This window comes from Scyliorhinus canicula, chromosome 1 (assembly GCF_902713615.1).
Source record: "Scyliorhinus canicula chromosome 1, sScyCan1.1, whole genome shotgun sequence".
Lineage (NCBI taxonomy): Eukaryota > Metazoa > Chordata > Chondrichthyes > Carcharhiniformes > Scyliorhinidae > Scyliorhinus > Scyliorhinus canicula.
The window spans coordinates 72,951,473-72,959,822 of NC_052146.1; positions in this window are offsets into that span (position 1 = coordinate 72,951,473).

The following is an 8,350-nucleotide window of genomic DNA, read 5'->3' on the forward strand; positions in this document are numbered from 1 at the left end:
TTTGTTTGACAACTGAGTGATTAGTATAGGCCATATAAAAGGTAATCAATCAGGTAATGTTGTACTGGAGTTAAGTCTAAGCCAGACTGGGTAATGGATCCTTTCCCTGAAAGTTATTAGTGAACAAGTTGGATTTTTACAATAGTCTGGAATCCTTTGCGGTTGCTTTCCTCTCTACTGCCAGCCCACAGGTTAGCAGATTTTATTACATTCAATTACCATAAAATTCCATAGAATTCCTACAGTGGATAAGGAGGCCATTTGGCCTGTTGAGTCTGCATCAATTCTCCGAAAGAACACCCTCCTCAGCCCACTCCCCCAACCGATCCCTGTAACCCCACCTAACCTTTTGGACACCTAAGGGACAGTTTAGAATGGTCAATCCACCTAACCTACGCATCTTTGGACTGTGGGAGGAAACTCGGAAGAAAATCCTGGAACTTCCTTCCTAACAGCACTGTGGTTGTACCTACATCACACAGACTGCAACAGTAAAAGAAGGTGACTTATCATCACCTTCCCAAGGGAAATTAAGGATGGGCAATAAATGCGGCCTTGACTCTGAAGGCTTATGGCGGACTTGAAACGTTAACCTGATGAGGTTTTCCAGCCCTTTCTGTTTTTATTCCACTTTAAACACAGTTCAGGAAATAATTGCTACTTCATCCATTGTGTTTGATGTAGCTCAGTTATAAAGGGCGCAATTTACCGCCATTCACGGCAGCGCGATCTGGTCCCACCAAAGATGCATGGCTTTCCTGGCAGCAAGGGGTGCATTTAATGGGAAGCCCTATTGACAACGGTGGGACCAGACCACCACCAGCCAATTGCGGGCCACTTCCGCCACCCCAAAACACTCGGCGGGTTGCGCGGAAAGTCCTGCCCACATTTACAACAACAGCTAGCATTTATATGACACTTTTAACTTAGCATAGCATCCACAGGAGCAAAATATGACTGTGAGCCACAAAAAGGGATGTCAGGACTGGTAACTGTTAGATGTTGCTAATGACACTGATCCATATATTTTCTTTACAGTAATGACTTTGATGCGAGTCAAATTCCGCAACTTCTAAGGAATGCAAGCTGCAGCCAATCACCCTGCTTCATTAATAATATCTACCATCCCCCCTATGCAGCTGTCAACCTGGCCCTAAAGTTGCCGGTGCTGGAGCACACACAAGATAGCACTCTGACCCTGGACTATGAGAATGTGGTGGCTGTCTGTCTCTGTCTCCACGCCAACATCCAACCATCGAATTCCGGCTTTCGGCTCCAGATTTCCATATTCAGAACTGCCATCTGTGAACATCATTTATATGAAGCTGGCAACTCTTTAAACTGCCAAAAACAAGTTGTTTATCTGTGGGCATGCGACACGTAGATTTATATTACATTGAATTTACAGCTCAGAAAGAGACCATTTCAGTCCAATTGTTTCCACATAAGCCTCCTCTCAACTTTTTTTGTCCAACCCTATCAGCACATCCTTCTATTCCTGTCTCCCTCGTGTACTTATCTAGTTTTCTCAAGTAATTCATTTTTAATTTTTATTTCTATTCCTGGTGTTAACATTGTTGATATTTTTTAAGTAATTGAAGTAATTAAAGTAATTTGTTTCCCATGTTCCATTACATGGATTTAACGTTTTGTTAAATAGAAGAAATCTGCAGCATCACACCCTCTGTTCTGTTTCAATTTATTTAACTTGATGCTTCATGTTCTCACATGGCTGTGTTACGGGTAGGGGTCAGTACTGGAGCTCATGCTTCATGTGAAATGCTTCATGCTGGGGTTAGAAACGAAACCTAGTATTTCTGGATGGCATCAAATTGGGAGGTTGTGGGAAGAGTGGTTGAGAAATGGGTTATAAATAGTTGGGTTCTGCTGAGCCAAACTAAATACTAAACGGATAGGCCAGGAAACATAATCTGATAGGTGGAAAATAGTATTCATATTATGATGGGGGAATAAGCATTAAATAGCGACAACATAGGTTGCATGATCCAATTGAGATGCTTGAGACTGATGAAAGGATTTGGTTGTATTTTCTCTAGTGGGGCAAGTCCAGAAGAAGGGAGACCTAACCTTAAACTTCGAGCTAGACCATTCAGGGGTGATGTCATGAAATACTTCTTCACAGGAAAGGATAGTGGAAATCTGAAAATTTCTTCTTCCAAAAGCTGTGGAGGCTCGGAGTCAATTTAAAAAATTCAAAATTGGATTAATAGATTTTTGTGAGAGGTATTAAAGAATATGGAACCCAGGTGGATAAATGGAACTAAGATACAGATAATGAGTTAAGATACAGATAATTGGTGGAGGATCTTAAAGGGCTACTCCTGTAGGCTTCCTGCCCATGGCTAATGAAGAATTGCAGTCACTGATGTCAAGCTTTCCCTGGACAGCAGCGAGATGTTTTTGGAATAACGCTGCCATTGAACCAGACAAAAATCCAGAAGTTCGGACACAGGGCCACTATTCACTTTGGAGAACATAAACTGAACAATCCAGGTCATAGGGCGGAACACAGATGAAATCTGGAGCTGTTGGTAGAAAGACTCACTAAAATGAATGGAGCGGAGGAGCAGCCGGGCTGATGGGATTTTGAGGTGTACCATCAAAAGGACAGAACCCAAATCTCACATCGTGTTAATGGAGTGATAAGTGTTACGATACACTGGGCAAGTGCATGGTTAATTTCATCCCCACTCGTCCCAAAGTCGCAACAGAAACCAATTAACCAATAATTCTTATAAAAAACACCCAAAGTCTTTGGCCCTTGGCTGCCCAATAATTACAGTCACCAGGTTTGTAAGTTTAAACACAATTACTGTTTATTTATAATGAGAACTATATTGAAATATGTAGTAAATACAACTACGACTACCCACTTTAACTGCTCCACACAGACAGACACACACAAGACAGACAAACACAGAGGCGTGTAAAGGGGTAAAATAATAAAAAGGATGGAGGTCAAAAGATGAGAGTCTTGGCTTTGGATGGTTGTCCTTCATTAGCACATTTGCTGGTTAAGTCTCTGGCTTAGATGGTCTTTGTTGTAATTTGTTCAGAATCCCGGTAGTTTAGAAAAATGCAGTACTCACAGGCAGCAGACTTTCTGGAGAGACACTTTATTTCTCATCAAACTGGGCCTTCAGCTCGAGGTTTGCATTCCGGTCTCTATCTTCCTGCAGGGACACTCTATTTTTCATCGAACCTTGCTTTCAGCTCATGGTTTGACTTCAAGCCCCTGCAGCTGCAAGAGAATGGCACCCAGACATTCTGGAGAGAGAGAGAGTCAGCCCTCACAGTGCTTCAGGAGAGAATTAGTTGGATCTTTTTTGGAGAGAGTTAGTTAGATTTGTTCAACAGCCTGCCGGAATCAAAACTGAACCTGAACTGGATCCTCGGGACTCTGTAAAGTCTTCCAGTGGAATAATATCAAATCACCACCTGTTACCAGGCAGAGCACTGCCTTCTCGGTCAATTCATTGGCCACCAGCCAAATCAATCAGGACGAGACCCAGCCGATCTCTGTCATGGATGCCGGTCAATCTACATTCAGTATGAACCAGCACAGAGATCTCTCCTGCTGCCGAAAACCTCTGCTTGAATTAAAGGCACAGGCCACTGCTTTCTTCTACTTGAATTAAAGATACAGGCTGACCCAAATACACATGCCCATAAATCATCCATGGATCAAAAATGTAAAGGTAAAAATAAAAGAAAGTGGAAACAAGGGAATAGACAGGGAATGAACAGGAATGACACTTACAGAAGCATCAGGTCTATCTGAGCCTGTGAGGAGTTAGGGCAGTAAAAGTTAGGGCTGAGTTCCGATACCAAGTTGTCCACTGCTTTTTGCCCGTGACATACTATTTTGGTGCAGGAAGAAGTTCTTACTTCAAAAAGTGGGCACTTTGTTATAATATTTTAATGAAGTGGGAGTTCAGTAGTCTTGTTACGCTGTTGACACTTACCAACGGCAACTGGAAATAATGCTTATTCTAACTGGGTATCTTCTTCCGCCTGATGGAAGAAGTTAGAAGAGAGACTAACCTGGGTGGGAGGGGTCTTTGATTATGCTGCCGGCTGTCCTAAGGCAGCGGGAGTTGTGGACAGAGTCAATGGATGGGAGGTGGGTTTGTGTGATGGACTGGGCTGTGTTCGCGACTGTCTGCAGTTTCTTGTAGTCTTGCACTGAACAATTGCCAGACCAAGCTGTAGTGCAGCCAGATAGGATGCTTTCTATGGTGCATCAATTTTGCCTCTCACTGTGTTTAGTGACTTTCCAATGAATCTTCTCCATTTTGGCTGATCACAAGTCAAGGACTCCCATAAGGTGGCAGGGACGTTTGATCTCTTCAGAAATGCTTTGAGGAAATCTCTGAAAAGTTTCTGCTGTCCTCCTGAGAGTCTGCTGCTGTGTCAGAGTGCCAAGCGGAACAGATTCTAAACCTGGTGATAGGCTTGGAGGGCCTGTTCCTGTGCTGTATCGTTCTTTATTCTAAAACTTGGTGACAGGCATACAAATGCCTGTCGCACCTAGCAGAACTAGTTTTATGTGATTAGCGTCCCAATGCTGGGCATGTTGGATTGGGAGAGGAAGCTGCTGATGGACCACCTTTCTTGCACTGGATTTGGAGGATTTTGTGATGACACTGCTGGTGGGTCTTCACCAGTGCTTTGAGGTGCTTGCTGTAGTCTGATTCAAGTTATAGAGCAGGTTCATCATAAAGTGATTGAGAGGAAGAACTTTACAATTAATCAAACAATTCAAGTGCGCTTAGTGTTGGAACACAGTAATCTACCTGTACACACAAGAATATACTCCAAAATGACATCTTTGTAAGATGTTTGAGGGATAAATATTATTCAGGATATTAAGGAGAACCCTACTCAGACTCTCAAACTTACAGCACACAAGGAGGCCATTTGGTCAGTCCTCTGCTTGGCCCTTTGAAAGAGCAATTTTTGTTGTTGTCTAAAATCCCCTTTTTTGGTCTGTAACCCTCGCAAATTCTTCACCCCAAAGTAGCTGTTCAAGTTATTTTAAAAATCATTTATTGTATCAGCTTCCACTATTTTTTGAGGTAGAACATTCATGATACCATAAACTCAGTGAAAATATTATCTGCCTGCTCGTTATTTTTTTAAAAATCCATCATACCTGATTGCGAACCTACTCACCTGAGCAAATGTTTCCCCCCCCCCCCCCCCCATTTCCACTATCAAAATCTCTCATCAGCCAGGGCACCTCTAATGAGTTGCCAGGAATATTAAAAACCCATTGCACGGTTGAGGCTCAATGAAAAACCCATCTGACAACCTGTGCCATGCGATAACCACACACTGCAGACATAAAATTTAATATTGCCTTTGTGTCACTTTTGGTCTTTTCCTCAATTTGGTCACTTTTATAATCCTGGGATATTTTTAATTTTATTGCTGCTTAGATCACTCTATCCTTTGATTCTGTTTCTGCTTTCCTCTGATAGTTTATGGTCCCCCTTCCTCTCCTAAATTGGGTCAAACATGGCTCAAAGTGCTTAGTTGACCTCTCTGCAGGGACATTGGTCGTCGCTTTGAGATCTATTACAGCACCCTGAAGGGGCAGAAGGAGCCCTGCTTGATTATGTCTGCTTATAGACAACACCTCCCAGAGTGCAGCACTGAGGGGATCAGCTTGGATTACATACTCAAATCCCTGGATCTGAACCCAAAGGAATTCTGTCTGGAGGCAGGTGGGCCAAGACCGCCATCTACTGGAGCACCGTGTATAGTTTTTTTTGTCCTTACTTGAAAAAGAACAAATTGCATTTGAAGGTTCGCCCGGCTGATTCCGAGGATGAAGGGATTGTCTTATGAGCAAAGGTTGAGCAGGTTGGGCCTGTCCCCATTTGAGTTGATAAAATGAGAGGTGATCTTATTGAAACGTGGTGCAAATGACTTAAAATTAGCTCTGCTAGTTGGGACAAGTCATTTATATGCCTGTCACCAAGTTTTAGAAGCATCTGTTCCATTTGGAACTCTGTCACTGCAGAAGACTTCGAGGAGGACAGCGGAAACCTTTTACGGATTTCCTCAAAGCATCCCTGAAGAGATCAAACCTGAGGGGATTTTATAGGGTGGAAGTTGAGGGGATGCAGAACTAGGGGACACAGTTTAAAATAAGGGGTCTCCTATTTAACACGGAGATTAGGAGAAATCTTTTCTCAAGAGGATCGTTAGTCGGTGGCTTTCTCTTCCCCAAGAGAGTAGTGGAGATGGAGTCATTGAATATTGTTGAAGCTGAGTTAGACTCTTGACTGACAAGGGAGTCAAATATAGGGGTTAGGCAGGAAAATGGAGGCCGCAATCAGATCAGCCATGATCTTATAGTTGTGGAAGTTCTCAATAACTTTGAAGAGTCTCGGGCGGCGCGCTGGCGCAGTGGTTAGCTGAGGTCCCAGATTGGATCCCGGCCCTGGGTCACTGTCCGTGTGGAGTTTGCACATTCTCCCCATGTCTGCGTGGGTCTCACCCCCACAACCTAAAGATGTGCAGGTTAGGTAGATTGGCCACGCTAAATTGCTCCTTAACAGGAAAAAAAATAATTGGGTACTCTAAGTTTATTTTTTAAAAACGTCGAAGAGTCTCAGACGCAGTGCTCAATCGATCTTCATTGTACCAATGTGGGGAGAATCCAGCACAGCCATAGGGAGGCCAGGCAAGAACTCTAGCACCCACGGCAACAGACAGAAACAAGGCTGATTAGATTGGGACAGTTCCCATATCTAGCAGTTACAGATTGGATAACTTGAGATAAAATAAGAAATGTAGTTTCTGCTGCAAACACACTCGGCCATTTCCCTTCCTGCAGATACTGAGAGCCCAATAATGTAATTATGGAGCTGAGTCAACCTCATCTACTCACAATAGACTGTAAAGGTATAAAAACATGGGTACCATTAAATGAGAATTCATTCAGGTGAAAGACCATGTGGGCTCTCTCAATGTTGGTACAATGAAGATCGATCGAGTACTGTGTCAGACATTCCTCAAAATGATTGAGAATGTCCCACAACATGACCGGTACAGGCTTGGAGGGCCGAAGGGCCTGTTCCTGTGCTGTATTGTTCTTTGTATGTTTGCATACAAGTACGGAATCTTAGCGGAAGAGACAAGATATTCGGCCTAACCACAGAAGCAGAGGGCTCAGACAGTACGCAAGAGACTTTAAACTTCACAGAATCACAGAATTTACAGTGCAGGAGGCCATTCGGCCCATCGAGTCCACACCGGCCCTTACGAAGAGCACCCTACTTGAGCCCACCCTATCTCCGTAACCCCCACTTAATGTTTTTGTACACCAAGGGCAATTTAGCATGGCCAATCCACCTAACCCGCACATCTTTGGACTGTGGGAGGAAACCGGAGCACCCGGAGGAAACCCACGCACACACTGGGAGAACGTGCACCAAGTTATTGTTGAGCGTATGGGGCAATGGTGAGGCAGGTCTTGGGTTTTCAGATGCAGCCTTTGAGAGGTTTTGGCTGGAGTGTCGGGGCTTATCCTCTTAAAATCAGAGAATTGGGAATGATTGGTCACGAAGAGGCAGTGATTGAGGCAAAGATCATGGCTTCTTTCAGACAACCAGGGCAGTTGTAATAATTTGGCAATGAACTGGCACAGACATAATGGGCTGAATGGTCTCTTTTGTGCTCTGGTCTACATTCCTACATGTAATCCGAGTAACAAGTGGATTCTCAGGCAGGGAACGCGTTAAGATAAGCCCATTTTGAAAACAGATTTGTGGAAATGCATATGGTTACTTTAAATTTGTTTTCTGATGTGAAGGCTGCAGGGGTGGGGGTGGGTTGGCAGTGGGTAGCCTTGCCCATACTTTGAATATACACCAGTCCTCTTTGCATCTAGGGCCATTGTTTTTGGGGCTTTATTGGTATGAACATGCAAAGAGGAACACGAGGATGCCATTCACCCCCTCAAGCCTGTCTAATCGTTCAATGAAATCACCACCAGTGTCCACCCCAACTCCATATACAAGCTTGAATAGATAGGAATGTAACCATAGGTGTGTAATCCCACCCAGCTAGTTCACTGTGGAGGGGTGTTAGAGGATTGTATTGCTAACCTTTCCAAAGGCTGCAAATACGTTGCAAAGGCAGAGAGGAATAGTTGGCCTTCAGTAGTCACATCGAATATCATTTGTGACTTTGATAAGAGCCACTTCAGAAACCTGATTGGAGGAATTGAAACAAAGATGGACATAGATTTGGGAGCCACCAACACATTCAATGTGTTGAGAGGAAAGGGAGGTTGGCGACGGGATGCTAGTTTGTA